The sequence below is a fragment of the Accipiter gentilis genome, chromosome W, assembly GCF_929443795.1.
Source record: "Accipiter gentilis chromosome W, bAccGen1.1, whole genome shotgun sequence".
Lineage (NCBI taxonomy): Eukaryota > Metazoa > Chordata > Aves > Accipitriformes > Accipitridae > Astur > Astur gentilis.
In genome coordinates this window covers 15,273,752-15,293,932 of record NC_064918.1, presented here as the reverse complement: position 1 = coordinate 15,293,932, position 20,181 = coordinate 15,273,752, and the positions used below count along the sequence as shown (strand labels likewise).

At 46.4% G+C, this 20,181-nt stretch overlaps 2 protein-coding genes across 3 annotated transcripts in view; one reads left to right on the top strand and one right to left on the bottom strand.

The window, feature by feature from the left end:
- LOC126035273 (growth hormone receptor-like) overlaps positions 1-19,573 on the bottom strand; it is a 190,468-nt gene extending 170,895 nt beyond the window's left edge. For both annotated transcript variants that reach the window (XM_049793660.1, XM_049793661.1), the window contains exon 1: positions 19,394-19,573. The gene's annotated coding sequence lies outside the window, so the exon portion shown is untranslated. The remainder of the gene's footprint in view (positions 1-19,393) is intronic.
- The window catches only part of LOC126035372 (insertion element IS476 uncharacterized 39.2 kDa protein-like), a 279,856-nt gene that overhangs the window by 36,392 nt on the left and 223,283 nt on the right, over positions 1-20,181 (top strand). The window lies entirely within an intron of this gene.

Sequence of the window (20,181 nt, the reverse complement as noted above, 5' to 3'; positions counted from 1 at the left end):
AAGTGGTTGGTACTGAAACACAGCTCCTCTTAGCACCCCGACTGCCAGTGCTGGGCTGGATGTTCAAAGGGAGGGTCTCCTCTACACATCATGCAGCTGATGCCACGTGGAGTAAGTGGATTGCACTGATCACACAACGGGCTCGCATAGGAAACCCCAGTCGCCCAGGAATGTTAGAAGTGATCACGGACTGGCCAGAAGGCAAAGATTTTGGAATGTTGCCAGAGGAGGAGGTGACACAGGCTGAAGAGGCCCCGCTGTATAATAATCTGCCAGAAAATGAGAGGCAATATGCCCTGTTCACTGATGGATCCTGTCACGTTGTGGGAAAGCATCAGAGGTGGAAAGCTGCTGTATGCAGTCCTATACGACAAGTCGCAGAAACTGGTGAAGGAGAAGGTGAATCGAGTCAGTTTGCAGAGGTGAAAGCCATCCAGCTAGCGTTAGACATTGCTGAAAGGGAGAAGTGGCCAGTGCTCTATCTCTATACTGACTCATGGATGGTGGCAAATGCCCTGTGGGGCTGGCTACAGCAATGGAAGCAGAGCAACTGGCAGCACAGAGGTAAACCCATTTGGGCTGCCACACTGTGGCAAGATATTGCGTCCCGGCTAGAGAATCTGGTTGTAAAAGTACGTCATGTAGATGCTCATGTACCCAAGGGTTGGGCCACTGAGGAACATCGAAACAACCAGCAGGTGGATCAGGCTGCCAAGATTGAAGTGTCTCAGGTGGACCTGGACTGCCAATATAAGGGTCAGCTATTTATGGCTCAGTGGGCCCATGACACCTCAGGTCATCAGGGACGAGATGCAACACAGAGATGGGCTCGTGATCGAGGGGTGGACTTGACCATGGATACTATTGCTCAAGTTATCCATGAATGTGAAACGTGCTGCAATTAAGCAAGCCAAGCGGTTAAAGCCCCTGTGGTATGGAGGACGATGGCTGATATATCAATATGGGGAATCCTGGCAGATTGACTATATCACACTCCCACAAACCCGCCAGGGCAAGCGCCATGTGCTTACAATGTTGGAAGCAACCACCGGGTGACTGTAAACATATCCTGTGCCCCATGCCACTGCCCAGAACACTATCCTGGGCCTTGAGAAGCAGGACTTGTGGCGACATGGCACCCCAGAAAGAATTGAGTCGGACAATGGGACTCATTTCCGGAACAACCTCATAGACACCTGGGCCAAAATGCATGGCATTGAGTGGGTATATCATATCCCCTATCATGCACCAGCCTCTGCGAAAAATTGAACAATACAATTGACTGTTAAAGACTACATTGAGAGCAATGGTGGGTGGAACCATCAAACATTGGGATACACATTTAGCAAAAGCCACCTGGTTAGTCAACACCAGAGGATCTGCCAATCGGGGTGGCCCTGCCCAGTCAGAAATTTATGTGCTGTAGAAGGGAATAAAGTCCGTGCAGTGTATATAAAAAATATGTTAGGGAAGACAATCTGGGTTACTCCTGCCTTAGGCAAAGGTAAACCCATTTGTGGGATTGCTTTTGCTCAAGGGCCTGGGTGCACTTGGTGGGTGATGCGAAAAGATGGGGAAGTCCAATGTGTGCCTCAAGGGGATTTGATTTTAGGTGGGAATAGCCAGAATTAAACTGTATGATATTAGTTGCTATATAACCCTGCCACTGTATGTTATCATTACTATAATTGTTATATGCTATATCCATAGTACTATAGTAGGAATCACTTAGGTCAAGCAAGAATGAACTGTGATAAAACTGAGCAAAGCGCAGTAGTGATGGAACCAGAACTGACTCCAGCATGCAACAATCCAACGGTGCACACCATCCTCCTGCTGCGTCAGATGTCACCTGCTCGTCACACCACACCGAAGCCCAATTCTGCTCTACTGACTGAGAGGACTTTGCACCATCCCTCCTGCCCAGACAGACTGGTATGACAGATGGAGCCCAGAGTCGGAAACTAAATGAACTCAACAAACATTTTATGAATATAACCCATGAACTAAAGGAATGATATCTGTGTGTGTATATACATATATATATATCATTTTTCATATGTCTCAAAAGGATGGAAAGGTGATGATGATTGATCAGGATGTAAGTAAAGGTATGGGAACTGAGCATGACGTCAATGGTATAGAATAAGGGGTGGATACTGTCCTGGTTTCAGCTGGGATAGAGTTAATTGTCTTCCTAGTAGCTGGTACAGTGCTGTGTTTTGAGTTCAGTATGAGAAGAATGTTGATAACACTGATGTTTTCAGTTGTTGCTAAGTAATGTTTAGTCTAAAGTCAAGGATTTTTCAGCTTCTCATGCCCAGGCAGCGAGAAAGCTGAAGGGTCGCAAGAAGTTGGCACAGGACACAACCAGGGCAGCTGACCCAAAGTGGCCAACGGGGTATTCCATACCATGTGACGTCCCATCTAGTTTAGGAACTGGGAAGTGGAGGTGGGGAATCGCCGCTCAGGGACTAGCTGGGTATCGTTTGTTGGGTGGTGAGCAATTGCCCTGCGCATCATTTGTACATTCCAATCCTTTTATTACTACTGTTGTCATCTTATTAGTATTATCATTATTAGTTTCTTCTTTTCTTTTCTATTAAACCGTTCTTATCTCAACCCACGAGTTTTACTTCTTTTCCCGATTTGCTCCCACATCCCACTGGGTTGGGGGGGAAGTGAGTGAGCAGCTGCGTGGTGCTTAGTTGCTGGCTGGGGTTAAAGTACGACAGCATGCAATAATCCAACATTACACACCCTCCTCCTGCTGTGTCCAATGTCACCACCTCATCACACCGCACTGAAACCCAATCCTGCTCTGCTGACGACTGAGTGGACTTCACATGATCCCTCCTGCCCAGAAAGACTGGTATGACAGATAGAGCCCAGAGTTGGCAACTGAATGAACTCAACAAACATTTTATAGAGATGGCCATAGACTAAGGGAATGATTTCTCTGTGTGTGTGTGTGTGTATATATATATATCTCAAAGGATGGAGAATTTGAATAGGATTGATTAGGATGTATTGTAAAGTATGGGACCTGAGCATGGCGTCGATGGTATAGAATAAGGGGTGGATACTGTCCTGGTTTCAGCTGGGATAGAGTTAATTTTCTTTCTAGTAGCTGTTATAGTGTTATGTTTTGAATTTAATATGAGAAGAATGTTGATAACACACTGATATTTTCAGTTGTTGATAAAGTCAAGGATTTTTCAGCTTCTCATGCCCAGCCAGCAAGAAGGCTGGAAGGGCACAAGAAATTGGGAGGGGACACAGCCAGGGCAGCTGAGCCAAAGTGGCCAAAGGGATATTCTATACCATGTGACATCTGGTATATAAACTGGGTGGAGTGGGGCTGGGGGGAATCGCTGCTCGGGAACTAACTGGGTGTCAGTTGGCAGGTGGTGAGCAATTGCACTTTGCATCATTTGTTTTGTATATTCCAATCCTTTTATTATTATTATTGTCATTTTATTATTGTTATTATCATCATTATTAGTTTCTTCTTTTCTGTTCTATTAAACCGTTCTTATCTCAACCCACGAGTTTTACTTCTTTTCCCAATTTTCTCCCCCATCCACTGGGATGGGGGAGCGTGAGTGAGCGGCTGTGTGGTGCTTAGTTGCTGGCTGGGGTTAAACCACGACACAGAGCCACCCTGCCAAAGCACAATATAGCAAGATATAAAGATCGCTCATTCGTGCTATAAAAGAAGCTTCTGTTGGTCCTTCTTCACTTTCTCTAAGTCATGCAATTCAGAAAATCCTAATGTTATCAATTCATACGTATATTATGATTGAAATAACCAGGGAGCTGCTGAAGTCCTGTGTACAGCCCCCATCAGTTAATATTTAAAATAGGGAAATGATAACTAGACATGATTTAGGGTTTAGGAACTAACTACTAGACAATGGGGCTTTACGTTTATGTCAGAAAAGGTAATGGATTGTGGTCTGATCAGCAAACCTGGAAGAACTGCTTGGAACTGCCAAGATTAGGGAAGAAGTAGGTAAAAGGTAATTCCTACAGGGGGAGATAGTGACCACCGAGTCATTGGCCACCTACTCAAAAGAAGACAATGAAGGAAGAGTCTGCACACTAATTTACATGAGGGTTGACCCTGGTTGGATGCCAGGTGCCCACCAAAGCCGTTCTATCACTCCCCCTCCTCAGCTGGACAGGGGAGAGAAAAATATAACAAAAAGCTTGCGGGTCGAGATAAGGACAGGAGAGATCACTCACTGATTACCATCACGGGCAAAACAGACTCAGCTTGGGGAAAATTAACTCAATTTATTACAAATCAGCCAAAATAAGGTAATGAGAAATAAAACCAAATCTCAGAACACCTTCCCTCCACCCCTCCCTTCTTCCCAGGCACAACTTCATTCCTGGATTTCTCCACCAAGCCCCCCCAGCGGCACAGGGGGACAGGGATGGGGTTTACGGTCATCACACATTATTTTCTGCCGCTAATCCTCCTCGGGGGAGGGCTCATCACACTCTTCCCCTGCTCCAGCGTGGGGTCCCACCCATGGGAGACAGTCCTCCATGAACTCCTCCAACGTGGGCCATTCCCATGGGCTGCAGTTCTTCACGAACTGCTCCAGCATGGGTCCTTTCCACAGAGTGCAGTCCTTCAGGAGCACACTGCTCCAGCGCGGGTCCCCCACGGGGTCACAAGTCCTGCCAGAAAACCTGCTCCGTGGGCTCCTCTCTCCACAGATCCGCAGGTCCTGCCAGGAGCCTGCTCCAGCGCGGGGTTCCCACGGGGTCACAGCCTCCTTCGGGAACCCACCTGCTCCGGCGTAGGGTCCTCCACGGGCTGCAGGTGGATATCTGCTCCACCGTGGACCTCCCTGGACTGCAGGGGGGCAGCCTGCCTCACCATGGTCTTCACCACGGGCTGCAGGGGAATCTTTGCTCCGGTGCCTGGAGCATCTCCTCCCCCTCCTTCTTCACTGACCTTGGTGTCCGCAGGCTTGTTTCTCTCACATGTTCTCACTCCTCGCTCCAGCGGCTGTTTCTCTGCATCCCAACTTTTTTTCCTTCTTAAAAATGTTATCACAGAGGCGTTACCACTATCACTGATTGGCTCAGCCTTGGCTGGCGGCGGGTCCGTCTTAGAGCCGGCTGGTATGGGCTCGCTCTCTCTCAAACGCAGGGGAAGCTTCCAGCAGCTTCTTACAGAAGCCGCCCCTGTAACCCCCCCCGCTACCAAAACCTCGCCACACAAAACCAATACAGGAGCGAAGAAGAAAGAACCAATCATTAAGGAAAATAACAATGAATATGTATTAGTTAAATGTATAAATGTGAGGATTTTTGAGACAAGGGTGTGCTGTCTTGAGAGAGGCACCCATTCATGGGCACCAATGAAATTAATTGGAAAATACCTTGACTCTGTGTGTTATTGGCTTGCACACTGGGTAAATGAACCCCATTTCTGGGACAACACTACCCAAAACTGAAAGCCAACTTTCAGTCAGAATAGCTGGAATAAACTGAAGGAAGTAACTTTGTTCGGTCTATTAAATATAATGATACACGAGGCTCAACATGGATCATATACACGCAGATGAAACACAGTTCAATAATCTAGATATATTTTTCTGTTAAAGGTGTACTGAAATTTGACTATATGTCCAGTAAGCTTTGGATCACCATTTGGTTTTGTCAAGTATTAAATACAACTGGGAAAAAAGAAAAAGTCAGAAGAAAATAAGAAAACCTCCTATAGAAGTCTCTGCAAGTAATCTGTCACTTTCTTCTTCATGGCCAATATTGACGCTGACACAGCAGAGTTTAAATGTCTTCCTCCCTCTGCTCTCCATCTATTACTGTTTCCCCTCTCTGGCAGGCTGGCTCATGGTAATTTTCCCACAAAAGAACACTCAAGAGCTCTAATGATTGTCACCCTAGTAGGTTATAGAGGCTTTCAACCTACAGTACCTATAAAAAAATGACAACATAAAGAATGTTTATATATACTGTAATATAAACGTGAGAAATTTCTAAAGGAGTTTGTACCCCTGCTATAAAGTGTTTAAGGGTTCAAAATTAAATAACAAAAAAAAAATTACTTGACTAAGCCTATTCAATTCTCAGTCTCATCTGAGCAAAGGTTTTGGCATGTGGCTCCAGGGGCAGAGGAGCCTGGCCACCCCCAATGAAGCAAACGAAAAGCCCCAAGAACAGCTGTGTGACCTGCAGATCCAGAAGCCAAAGCTGAGGTTGCTACTCATTCAACAAGAATGAATGTTCTTCTCCAGCTAATTTTCAAGGTATCTGGTCAGTGCAGGTGTCTGAGATGTAGGGGGTGAGAGGGGTGAGAGGGATGATTCTTCTTTTGCCCATAAGGGCACACTTTTGCCTCACATGAACAGGATTACCAAATCACAGCCTCTTATCAGATCAGGCTCCTTGACAAGAATTTTTTAAATTCAGTTTTAAAAATTCAGACAAATAACTAACTAGTGAGAGCTACCTCTTCTGTTTCAGCCCTAAGAACAAATGTTGCCAGTCATTTCTATTGACATCCTTTTTTTTTTTTTCCCATGCTTCAGTATCAGGAAATAAAACAAAAGCTGCAATATAACCAAACAGTATGTGTACCAACTGCTCACATATAATATGAGTTGGTGAAAGACATCAGTAGTTTGATGCAAAAATACCATCTTTCCATTCCCTGTGTTTTGTTATGAGCTGCTGCATTGGCAGGCTCCTACAAAACACTGCAACCAGTATGCCATTTGGAAAGCATAGCAATGCAAGCCTCTGGGAAAACGAGTCCTACACTACCAAAAACATTTCTACTCTTACCACACAGGTCTACCCATAAAGTGGCATAATTATAATAATAATTTTTTTTAAAAAGCAGTATGAAAATATACTTCTGGGTGCAATTCAAGTTACATTTGAATTTTTAAATCATCTTGAGGGTTTGTTTTTTTACTATGTTTTAGTCCAGCCATCTCAAACATTCTTAAACAAATCATAACACTCAAATATGCTCTTTTGATTACTGGTCACATAACATCCAGTTTTCACCTTAAGATAGTGCAACCAAATAGTTCAGAGTCTATAACCTCAGTCTTTCCAGTATCAGCCAACAACTCCCCAGGCTTTCATGTCCTGGTCTTTCTACTTACACATATTCCATTTTGTTTCAGAAATTATCCACAATCTATATGCAGTCCCTGGCTTTTTATCCTTCACACCATATAACCTCCTCTCCTTTTCTGCATGATTTAGCAAACTGAAATACCTGAAGAACATGTTCAGCCACTATGGAATACTTCTTCCCTTTTCTACTCTGAGATCTCCTGTGGTTAACCAGGCTCTCGGGTTCCTTAGGCTTGAAATAACATTCAAATGTGTTGTGGTTTAACCCCAGCCAGCAACTAAGCACCACGCAGCTGCTCACTCACTTCCCCCACAACCCAGTGGGATGGGGGAGAAAATTGGGAGAAGAAGTAAAACTCGTGGGTTGAGATAAGAACGGTTCTATTAAGAACAGAAAAGAAGAAACTAATAATGATAATGATAACACTAGTAAAATGACAATAGTAATAATAAAAGGATTGGAATATACAAATAATGCACAATGCAATTGCTCACTACCCGCTGACCGACACCCAGTTAGTCCCAGAGTGGCGATCCCCCCACCCCCACTCCCCCCAGTTTATATACTAGATGTGACATCACATGGTATGGAATACCCCGTTGGCCACTTTGGGTCAGCTGCCCTGGCTGTGTCCTGTGCCAACTTCTTGTTCCCCTCCAGCCTTCTTGCTGGCTGGGCATGAGAAGCTGAAAAATCCTTGACTTTAGACTAAACACTACTTAGCAACAACTGAAAACATCAGTGTGTTATCAACATTCTTCTCATACCTAACTCAAAAACCTAGCACTATACCAGCTACTAGGAAGACAATTAACTCTATCCCAGCTGAAACCAGGACAAAATGATAGGCCAAAATTCTTCAAAAAATAAATTATATCTGAAATTCATACCCTAGCATACAAAAATAGGAGCATGACTACAGAAGCTTCTGTATGAAGGCTTCCGTTATATTGTTCAATATCAACGTGAACAATTAATGCACAGCATGAAAGTCAGGAGGAGAGTCTCTCTTCCTAAATCCTATGTTCTTTCTTTTTGATGGATGGACTCTTTATTCCCACTGGATCCATAAAGCTCCCTTGGGCTCTTACAGAGAGAGCACACAGCCTGCAGTAGTAGAAGGGAAGAGGAAAAGGGACCTGCAATGATTTTCACAATACTTTTGGTTACTTTAATAAAATATTAACTGGAAAAATTGGAAAAAAGCAATAGAACAGGCTAAAACAAATGCATAAGCGCAACAGTAAACAGCATTAATTTTTCCATCATGGCATTAAGTGCATTCATCTATGTCACAAGTTGGATCCAAGATACAAGCGCACAATGTATTTGCTTATTTCCCTCGTACATCAGATATATGTTCTACAGTTATACACAATAAGCTGAAAAAAAATCAATGATGTATAAAGCATCTTCATGCAAATGTTCTTGCTCTCCTTGCTCCGATGTAAGTTAGGCAGACCCCTCACACCACTTAAACCAGGAAACTCCCTGGTCTGGTTTGGACCTCTGATTATTACCCATTGCTGGTTGTGCAGGTTGGCAGTGATGAGATTGCAGAGAGAAGTCCAAAGGCAATCAATAGGAACTTCAGGGCACTGGGATGATTAGTGGAAGGATCAGGAGCACAGGTAGTGCTGTCCTCAATCCCTTCAGTGGCAGGGAAATACACTGAAAGGAACAGGAAAACACACCTGGTTAATACGTGGCTCAGAGGCTGGTGCCATCGGTGGAATATTGGGGTTTTTTATCATGAGGAGGTTTACACAGCACCGGGCTTGCTAGCAACAGATGGTATCCAGCTATCTCAAAGGGGGGAAAGAATCCTTGCTCATGAGATGGCAGGGCTTATAGAGAGGGCTTTAAACTAGGTTTGAAGGGGGTAAGGGTTAAAACTAGGCTCACCAGAGGTGAGCCTGGGGGCAGCATGCCGATGTTAGGGGTGGATTTGACAGGCCAGATCAAATGCATCTATGCCAACGCACGCAGCATAGGCAATAAACAGGAGGAGCTGGAAGCCATTGTGCAGCAGGATAGATATGACTTAGTCGCCATCACAGAAACATGGTGGGACGAATCCCATGACTGGAGTGCTGCAATGGATGGCTACAAGCTCTTCAGAAAGGATAGGCAAGGTAGAAGAGGTGGTGGGGTGGGTCTCTATGTTAGGGAATGTTTTGACTGTACAGAGCTACACGATTGTGATGATGAGGTAGAGTGATTATGGATGAGGATGAGAGGGAAAGCCTATAAGACAGATATTGTGCTGGGAGTCTGTTATAGACCGCCCGACCAGGTTGAAGAGACAGATGAATCATTCTACAAGCAGCTGGCAGTAGTCTCAGAATCGTGTGCCCTTGTCCTTGTGGGGGACTTCAACTTTCCAGACATCTGCTGGAAATACAACACAGCAGTGAGTAAACAGTCTAGGAGGTTCCTGGAGTGTGTGGAAGATAACTTCCTGACACAGCTGGTAGGTGAGCCAACCAGGGGAGGAGCCTTGCTAGATCTGTTGTTTACGAACAGGGAAGGACTGGTGGGAGGTGTGATGGTCGGAGGCCGTCTTGGGCTTAGCGACCATGAAATGATAGAATTTTCGATTCTTGGTGAGGCAAGGAAGGTGGTCAGCAAAACCACCATTATGGACTTCCGGAGGGCTAACTTTGGCCTCTTCAAGGCACTGGTTGAGAGAGTCCCTTGGGAGATGGTCTTGAAGGGCAAAGGGGTCTAGGAGGGATGGACATTCTTTAAGAAGGAAATCTTAATGGCTCAGGACCAGGCTATTCCCATGTGCCGCAAGTCGAACCGTCGAGGAAAACGACTGGCCTGGCTGAACGGGGAGCTTTTGCTAAGACTCAAGGAAAAAAGGAGAGTTTATCATCTCTGGAAGAAAGAGCAGGCAACTTGGGAGGAGTACAGGGATCTTGTTAGATCATACAGAGAGAAAATTAGAAAGGCAAAAGCTCAGCTACAACTAAATCTGGCCGCTGTCGTAAGGGACAACAAAAAATGTTTTTACAAATACGTTAACAGTATAAGGAATCCCAAGGAGAATATCTTTCCTTTAATGGATACAGAAGGGAATGTAGCCACCAGAGATGAGGAAAAGGCTGAGGTACTTAATGCCTTCTTTGCCTCAGTCTTTAATAGGGGGACCAGTTTTCCTTAGGGTACTCAGCCCCCTGAGCTGGAAGGTGAGGATGAAGAGCAGAATATAACCCCCTTAATGCAGGAGGAAATAGTTAGTGACCTACTACGCCATCTGGACACTCAGAAATCTATGGGACCCGATGGGATCCATCCAAGAGTACTGAGGGAACTGGCGGAGGTCCTTGCCAAGCCACTCTCCGTCATCTATCAGCGATCCTGGTCAACAGGGGAGGTCCCAGAGGACTGGAGGCTTGCCAGTGTGACTCCCATTTATAAGAAGGGCCGGAGGGAGGATCTGGGGAACTACAGGCCTGTCAGCCTGAGCGCGGTACCAGGGAAGATTATGGAATGGTTTGTCTTGAGAGCGCTCACATGGCAAGTCCAGGATAAGAACGGGATCAGGCCCAGTCAGCATGGGTTTACGAAAGGCAGGTCCTGCTTGACCAACCTGATCTCCTTCTATGACCAGGTGACCCGCCTAGTGGATGAGGGTAGGCTGTGGATGTTATCTACCTCAACTTCAGCAAGGCCTTTGACACTGTCTCTCACGGCATACTCCTTGAGAAGCTGGCGTCTCATGGCTTGGACAAGTCTACTCTTCTCTGGGTGAAAAACTGGCTGGATGGCTGAGCCCAGAGGGTTGTGGTGAATGGAGTTAAATCCAGTTGGCAGCCAGTCACAAGTGGTGTTCCCCAGAGCTCAGTATTGGGGCCAGTTCTGTTTAATATCTTTATCAATGATTTGGATGAGGGGATTGAGTGCACCCTCAGCAAGTTTGCAGATGACACCAAGTTGGGAGGCAGGGTTGATCTGCTTGAGGATACCAGGCTCTACAGAGAGATCTGGACAGGCTGGATCGATGGGCTGAGGCTAATCGTATGAAGTTCAACAAGGCCAAGTGCCAGGTCCTGCACTTCAGTCACAGCAACCCCGTGCAGCGCTACAGGCTTGGGGAAGAGTGGCTGGAAAGCTGCCCAGCAGAGAAAGACCAGGGTGTGCTGGTTGACAGCCAGCTGAATATGAGCCAGCAGTGTGCCCAGGTGGCCAAGAAGGCCAACAGCATCCTGGCCTGTATCAGAAATAGTGTGGCCAGCAGGAGCAGGGAAGTGATTGTTCCCCTGTACTTGGCACTGGTGAGGCCGCACCTCGGGTACTGTGTTAATTTTTAGGCCCCTCACTACAGGAAAGACATGGAGTTGCTGGAGCGTGTCCAGAGGAGGGCAACCAAGTTGGTGAGGGGCCTGGAGCACAAGTCTTACGAGGAGTGGCTGAGGGAATTGTGGCTGTTTAGTCTAGAAAAGAGGAGGCTGAGGGGAGACCTTATTGCTCTCTACGACTACCTGAAAGGAGGTTGTAGTGAGGTGGGTGCTGGTCTCTTCTGTCAGGTGGCTGAAGATAGGACAAGAGGAAATGGCCTCAAGTTGAGGCAAGGGAGATTTAGGTTGGATATTAGGAAACATTTCTTTACTGAGAGGGTTGTCAGGCATTGGAACAGGCTGCCCAGGGAAGTGGTTTAGTCACCATCCCTGGAGGTATTCAAAAAGCACGTAGACAAGGCACTTTAGGACATGGTTTAGTGAGCACGATTGATGGTTGGACTCGATGATCTTGAAGGTCTTTTCCAAACTAAATGATTCTATGATTCTATGAAACAAGTGAACACCATCTTTCTTTAATGTCACCATCCAGTATCCTTGTGGTCAGCCAAAGCCTTAAGAATGATCAGGCAGTATCCACTGTAGTTAACACACATGTGCCTTGTGGTGGATAAATTACATGTCACCGAAAAAAGTGTGTCTGGACCCAGTACAATCAACGAAATTCATTCTCTCAAAGCTACCTATTATTTCAAGGAAATTAGCTATTCAAGCAAAATACTTAACTAAGATCCATCAGTAACGAGGCACAGGCTGCTTTACAACATTGACTGCTTTTTCTGAAATGGTTTCTGAACTGATATGGCCTCCTTGTTAAACACACCTTAGTGCTGGAAGATACCAGAGCTTATCACACGCTTCCACAAAAATAGTCTTCCTCACAGGGAGGTGGAGGGGCCATTTCTCCCTGTCCCAGGCTGCAGTCCCTCCATGCCGTACACACTGTCCTGCACCAGCAGAACTGGCCAGCGTACAGGAGGCTAGCAGTGACCATATCACATAAGGAGCATCTTTCCTGTGTGGTGTTTGTTACCACCACCCAGCACAAGCAGACCCCAAGACTCACTGCTGCTCTCCAAAGGTCAGAAATCACAGCTAAAAAGTGTAAAATGTTGTCTCACACACACTCTCTCTGATCCTATTGCAGTAGCATTGTGGCCACAAGCAAGAATATTTTATCTACACATACTGGACCAGCAGGTTAGCACTAGCTGGAACAACAAACACAAGTCTGAAAAGTTTTGGCTGCACATGCTTCAGTTACGTGTGTGGATGAGCCAAGAACTGCAAATGGATTCAGGAAAAATAGGCAGTATTTCCCACTACATGCTGTAAATTATTCCTTCTAGCGGCTCAACTCACTGAGGCAAGTGTGGCCCTAGAATATGCCCTACAAAAACCAGGACTCAACCTGGAAGACCAAAGCCCCAGCATAAGCATAGCTCACTGGGCTTAATCTGTGCATGCTGTGAAGTACATATGGGTTTGTGAAGTCCCAGAGCCCCAACCATGCTATATTCTGCCCTGTTTACTTAACATCTGACTTAGTCCTTAGAGCTGCTCTGTGCCTGAGTTCAAACTGTCACAGTCATTACAAAAGCAACAGTTTTCTTGGGGGCTTCTTTGTAAGTAGAAGTTCCATAGAGTTCCCCGGACATACCTTTTGTTCTTATGCATTCTTCTTCCTGTAACTAGGCTCAGCCATAAAAAGTAATCAAATCTAAAGATATGCCAGCTCATTACTTCTAATTGCTTTTCTTCTCTCAATCCTCATCCCAGGCCTTCCTTACTCTAGGCAGAACAGATAAAGTTTGGTCCCAAATGTAATCACAGTCAGGCCTCTTCAACTCATGTGAAGCAAGGTACAAGAACCATAATCTAGAAGGAGAAAAACCTCCTTTCTTATACCTCTTCACTCACTTTTTATAGCATTTCATAAAGCCACAAGCAATCTCATGAATGGTCAAAACACCAAACAGTTCAAACTTTTTGGGATGAAAAGAGTATACCAGGCATCACTCAAAACAATTATAAGTTATAAAGTAGGTTCATAACATGGTTCTTGAGCAAACACAATTTAATAAGCATTCAGTACCAAATTCAAACAATATTTGCAGTCGTGCAATAAAGGAAAGCCCACTGCACCAATTCGTTCTCAAGATAACACTGACAAATTCCTATGTGTGTGTGAGAAAGGCAGACAAAAAAAGAAAACAACATGAAATATAGCGGAAATCAGGCTGCTAGCTGAATATTGAGAGCAGCTGGGAATAAGGCACACAGTTTATGAAGTGAAGCAAAAACTGACAAGCATGCTTATTTAACCGAGACAGCTGAAATAAAATTTGTTGGTTCTTTCAGTCTGTTTCTCCTGGCCTACAGGCTCTTTCTCACAGTCAGACCATTGCTACCCAATCCCCAAACTCCAACAGGCACAAAAGGAGTTGTTCAGCTATATCAATAAGGTTGTAGAGATGAACCACATACAGAATAAACCCCAAAACTGTTGCATACTGGTCAGGCACGCAGGCATCTCTTCGCAGAACTAACATAGGTAGTTTCTATCTACAAGTTACCAGCAATGCATCCTAGAGATCTACTGGAATATGGAGCCAGCCCACTGGGATTTGAACGAACCCTGTATTTTACAGGTGCAGCAGATTTTTGAGGCTAGAAATAGCCATTGGATGTTTCTACCTGGACAAGAACAGGCAAAAATACTTCTGTTCTCCCCAAGTTCTAGGCTGGCCAGACCTGAACCAGCACCACTGCAAAAGCTGGAGTACTGAGTGACCATATCAGAACTGTCCAGGACCACAATGCCATGACAGCCTGGGCTACAAGCAAATAGCCACTTAGCACAGTGCTGGAACAGCTCCTTGATAATAGGTCAGGATTTTTTTCTTCTCCTACTGAAGGGCCAAGTTTTACCAATCTCATTTTCTCCTGAGGCAGTAAAACTTCAAACTCAATTTAAGCACTTGAATGATACAACACAATGGTGAGGAGACCAAGTTGTAATTAATAAGCTAACTCTTTCCAACTACCCCTCAGAGGAGTTGTGTGTTAGCTGCTGATAAATCTGTATTGCACAAAATTACTCTGTAGAGCATCTGAAATATTACTTTATGTTTTGACTGACTACTTATAAACTGAGTTTGAAGACTATAATGGATTTATGACAGTATTTAAACAGTCTGGTTCTGCCTCTTCCTCCGGTTCCCGTGATGACCCTGGCTCATCTTCATCCTTCGCTAAGCGAACTGATTTTTTTGTATATTTCTTTTTCTGTACAGGGGCAACTGATACTGGTCCAGGTTGGTCCACTGGTTCAGTTGCAGTATCGCTTGCTGGGTTTTGGATAAACGCAGTGTCTGTCGCCGAGGTTTGGGTAGCAGCAGTGCTTGTCGGTGGGGCTGGAGGGACCGCAGTGCCCGCTGCCAACGTTTGGGTTGCTGCTGTGCTCATTGCCGGGGTTGGAGGGGCTGCAGTGCCTGTTGTTGAGGTTTGGGTAGCCCGAGTTCTCGTCGCTGGGGCTGGAGGGGTCACAGTGACTGTCGCCAAGGTCTGGGTGCCTGCAATGCTCCTTGCCAGGGCTGGAGGGGCCGCAGCGCCCGTTGCCAAGGTTTGGGTGGCCGCGGTGCTCCTTGTTTTATTGTTAGGTCCAGAGACTTTCTCTTCCCCTTGAGGGTACTGAGTGGTGTCGAACAGGGCTTGATAGGCATGGGCCAGGCCCCAGCATGTTGCAGTGATTTGTATCTCTCTGGAGCTGCCAGGGTGACAGCATACCTTTTCCAAATATTTTACTAGTTCTTCTGGATCCTGCACTTGTTCAGGGGTGAATTTCCAAAACATTGGAGGTGCCCACTTTTCTAGGTACTTACCCATACTACCTCACACACCCTGCCACTCATAATTATCCAGCCTTGGGGCACATCTCTGGGTGATCTTCTTAAATAGTTGTTTAACCTTAAACGAGAGCTGAACCACATTCAGAAGCATGCTAATTCCTAGCAGTAGGGCTAGGACCGTGCTAGTCCCAACATCCCAGGAATATTCAAATTTTTCAAAATTCTCAAACACCATTGTAACTGGACTGAAGGAGAAAGGAGAGGGGAAGAAAGGTACCCCACTCATAGACTGGTTTTCCATTGAGGAAAGGCAAATGATATAATTATTAATAGTTTCCCACAGATGGCTCCCGCAGTATAAAGATGACAATGCTAAGTGCAAATACCGGATTAATCCCACAGCTGATGACTTTATCATACCATAAACCAGTGTTATACCATACATCAAAGCGAAAACCTTAATCCACCTCCCACGGATGATAAGCAGCAGAAGAGGAACTACATACAGCAAGCAAGGTGATACATAACAGAACTTTAAAAACCAGAGGAACAACTCTAGGAACACATAAATCAACATAATGACTACCGACTATTAGACCAATAATGCTTAGAACAAATTTGTTTCAACAAGCTCTGGTCAGGTTTGCTGTTATCTCAACCTTTCGTGCCCCACGTTGGGCGCCAAAATGGACTGTCGTGGTTTAACCCCAGCCAGCAACTAAGCACCACGCAGCCGCTCACTCACTCCCCGCAATCCAGTGGGATCGGGGAGAAAATCGGGAAAAAAAGAAGTAAAACCCGTGGGTTGAGATAAGAACGGTTTAATAGAACAGAAAAGAATAAATTAATAATGATAATGATAACACTAATAAAATGACAACAGTAGTAATAAAAGGATTGGAAAGTACAAGTGATGCGCAGGGCAATTGCTCACCACCCGCTGACCGGCACCCAGCTAGTCCCCCAGCGGCGATTCCCTGCCCCCACTTCCCAGTTCCTATACTAGCAGTGACGTCTCATGGTATGGAATACACCGTTGGGCAGTTTGGGTCAGGTGCCTTGGCTGTGTCCCCTCCCAACTTCTTGTGCCCTGGCTGGGCATGAGAAGCTGAAAAATCCTTGACTATAGTCTAAACACTACTGAGCAACAACTGAAAACATCAGTGTGTTATCAACATTCTTCGCATACTGAACTCAAAACATAGCACTGTACCAGCTACTAGGAAGACAGTTAACTCTATCCCAGCTGAAACCAGGACATCCGTACATCTCCCCAACACACCCAGCATGGCACAGACACCCAAGTGCTCTCTGGGAGTGGTGCTGCTGTGCTGTACAGTGCTACAAAAAAATAACACCTCTATAAAAGTTGCTATAGAACCCCCAAGTTTATATATTTGCATGGCGCTGCACTGTGCTGTGCAGACATATCAACACTGGGAAACAATGAAACAGCCCATAGTAATAAAAACAATGCTTAACCATACTCAAAGAATTTGACTCCAAAGTATTTGGGGGGGTATCTATGACTTCTCTATGCATTAGAGTAAGTTTCAGCAGTTATTCTTATATATTTAATAAAAGTACCACTACCATTTACTGGCAATTTTAGAAATTACTCTTCAGAAGCATTCCTGTCTTGTTTGTCAATCCTTTATTAAAATATGCTAACGTCCTGAATTAACACAGCAAGTAGCAATTCTAGTAATGCAAGACTGAGATTTGGTGATGAAAGACACCATATTCCTATTTAAACATTTCAAGTTGTCTGAATAACTTTCAGTAATACTTATATTTATCAGAGCCAGAAAACATCTCAATTGCAATCTACTCTAATCTCAATATTTAAAATAACATCTTTTAAATAAATTCTGGTATTTTAAATAAATCTTACCAAATGCCCATATATTGATTCTATTCCAAACTACATTTTTCACCACTGATGTGAGCAATCAAGTCTACACTACAGCTAAGAGTCTTTCAGATTTAACTTAAGCACCTATTTATCTTGTAAGTAATTTCAATTTTTCCTATCAATAAACACTTGCTTAAAGGTTCACAGGATTTAAATGGGATCCATCTCAAGTGGTGGGCTACAGTTTTTTAATTGCTTCATTCTTATTTCTGATTTAACCATGAACAGAAAGATCACCAGATGTGGGTCTTTTGTAGTTGCTACATGAGGAGGAAAGTGAAGCTGTGACTGAATGCAGTAAGTTAATAATACACTAGATTCTGAACGAGATATACACTACTGAAAAGATGAGTAACTAATGCACATCCATTCACTTGATCTCTAGAATTAGCCCTGTGAGAGTTTGCAACAAATATCACTGAAGACGTTGCTGTGAGAAAACACATTCTATTTCATATACTTCTATTTAGAATATTTGCAGTATTTGTTTTTAAAAAAAATTCTCTTCAGCTTTTCTTCCTGTACAGTACTTACAGCAGACTGATTCCTTGAATAAAGGCTGGAGTTGAAAGACTCCACTGTATTTTTGTAGCGCTTAATTTATGCTTGCTTGAGCGACTTTGAAACTTTTGGTATATAAGAAAACCTTGAGCTTTGTTAAGAGTATGCATAAATAGATAAGAAGCCTTAAGTTTTGCTGAGCTTTGTGATTAAAACCTGCTAGGACCAGCTAACTAGGAAGAAGAGATGAACCACCTGAGATGACCCACGCTGCGCAAGCCTTAAGAAAGAGTTCAATTAGTGAACACCAAGAAAATGACCACCAGAGGGTTTCAAAGACCCCAAAAGACCACCGACCCATTTAATAGCACATGCCCAAATGGGTGGACACTATGTAAATAATTTCTGGGAAATAACATGAATATGCACGACAATTCCGGGAAATGTAATGAATATGTATATATTAGAACAATATAAGCTTTGATTGCTGTAGGTAGTGGTATGCACGTTAGGAGGAACTATCCCCCATGCATCCAGTGCTGCAATAAAGAATGCCCGCTTTCTAAAACTCCAAAATTGAGTCTTAGTGAGTTTCTTCGACCGGCTTTTTCGGTAACAAGACCACATACTAAGAAATTCAATCAATTATCGATGGCATGAAAAATTTAAAAAAAAAAGAGGGGGGAAATTGTATAAACTGGAAGAAACCACACAGAAACACTCCGATTATATCCATTACAGCAGGAAAAATTGAGATGCTGACAGCTCGTGTACCGTTCTTGCTCTGCTTTTTAAATTCAAGTCCATACAGAAAAGAAGGTTTCTCTAAAACCATGTTTTCTCTCTCCAGACAGCTCCCCCGTCATCTCCCTTCATCACCCACAGCACACGGGGTCACAAACCTTTTCGCCCCCACGCCTGCCCCCTGCTAGTCGTCCATACCGCGGGTCCGCGGCCACAGCCAGACCTGACTCCCACTACCACAGCCCGTGTCCGGCGCCCCACTGCCCACGCGAGCGGGACACGCCAATCGCCCCCGCTCCCGGAGGGGCGACGGTACCGACGCCGCCGCTCTGCCCCGCAGCAGCGATCGCCGCTCCCTGGGGACCGACCGGGACCGCGGGGCGGGCGGCCGGGGGTTGTTCAGAGACCCACCGCCACCCCCACGCAAAAGCTGGGCGGGCGGGAGACGAAGCCCGAGAGGAGACAGACCTCGGCCCGCCGGGGCTGGGGACAAGGAAGCTGCCCCGCACCCGCCCCACGCGGGACGCAGCCGCCGCCCGGCCGCAAAGCCGCCGCCAGTACTCACCAAGTCGCTCAGAAATTTCCCCCAAGTTTCGGCGGCGCTTCGGGCGGCGGCGGGCGCCGCCCACACCGGCGAATGCCGGCACCATCGGAGCGCCTCAGCGAGGGGCCGCCGCGATGACGCCGCTGGGCATCGCGCTCCCTCCCCTGGGCTGGCCCCAACTTCTGAGACAGCAACGACCGAAAACGGCGACTGAGAGCGGCCGGACGTGGGGCTGAGCCTGCACCCCTCCCCACCGCACCCCCTCCCGTGGGGCGGGAAGGCCAGGCCGGGGCGGGGGACAGCCAGGGAGCGCAGGCTACCGCCCCTCCCCGCATATGCACCCCACCTCCGTTCCTCCGCCGTAGGCAACCCGCCGAGCCCCATCTTCGAAGCACTCACTTCACTCGCCGCGGTCCCCTCCGCGCCTGCCCTGCCCACCGGGGCGCGGGGCGCTCAGCGGTCACCGTCACCTCTTCCTCCTCCTCCCATAGCTGCCGCGCCCCACTCTGCAGCTGGCTGGTCGTCAGCCGTGGAGAGGAGGGGGTAAGTAAGGGAGGCCGATAGCGCGCCGGGTGAACATGTCTGTCGGGGGGGAGGGGATGGGGGGGTTGGCGGCCGCCTCGGGGCGGGATAGCCGAGCGGGTGGGGGTGGCTCCGCGCGTTCCCGGGAGTGCCACTGGCTGCCCGGGAGCCCCAACCGGTGCGTGTCACTTTCACTGCGCCGTGGGACTCCATCTAGGGGAAGGCGGCAGCTACTACAGCGCTTCTTCCTGCTGGGGGGGGAGTGGGAGGGAGAAGATCCCCCCCCGGAGGCCGCGAAGAAGTTATGCCGCTCCCCTGGCAGGTCCGCAGAGCGGTCGCCGGAGGCGTCCCCGCGGCGCCGCTCTTCCGTGGACCCGGCCCGGGCCTGCATCGATAAGGGGAGGGCTAGTGCCTGGGTTTGTTTTCAGGAAGGTGGTAAATTCGAGTTTAGGGTGAAGCAGCTGTCAACGAGCTGTGCATGTGGCTGCCAGGTAGAAATGAAGTAGTTTTGAACAGCTGAAAGTGCAATGATGTGCTTGGGCACTTTCCTCGACAAGGTGTCTGGAAGAGCACACACAGGGCTAAATAGTGCAAGCATAAAGATGAACATGTATTGGGTTTGCATGGCAAGGTTTTGGTAGTGGGGGGGCTATAGGGGTGGCTTC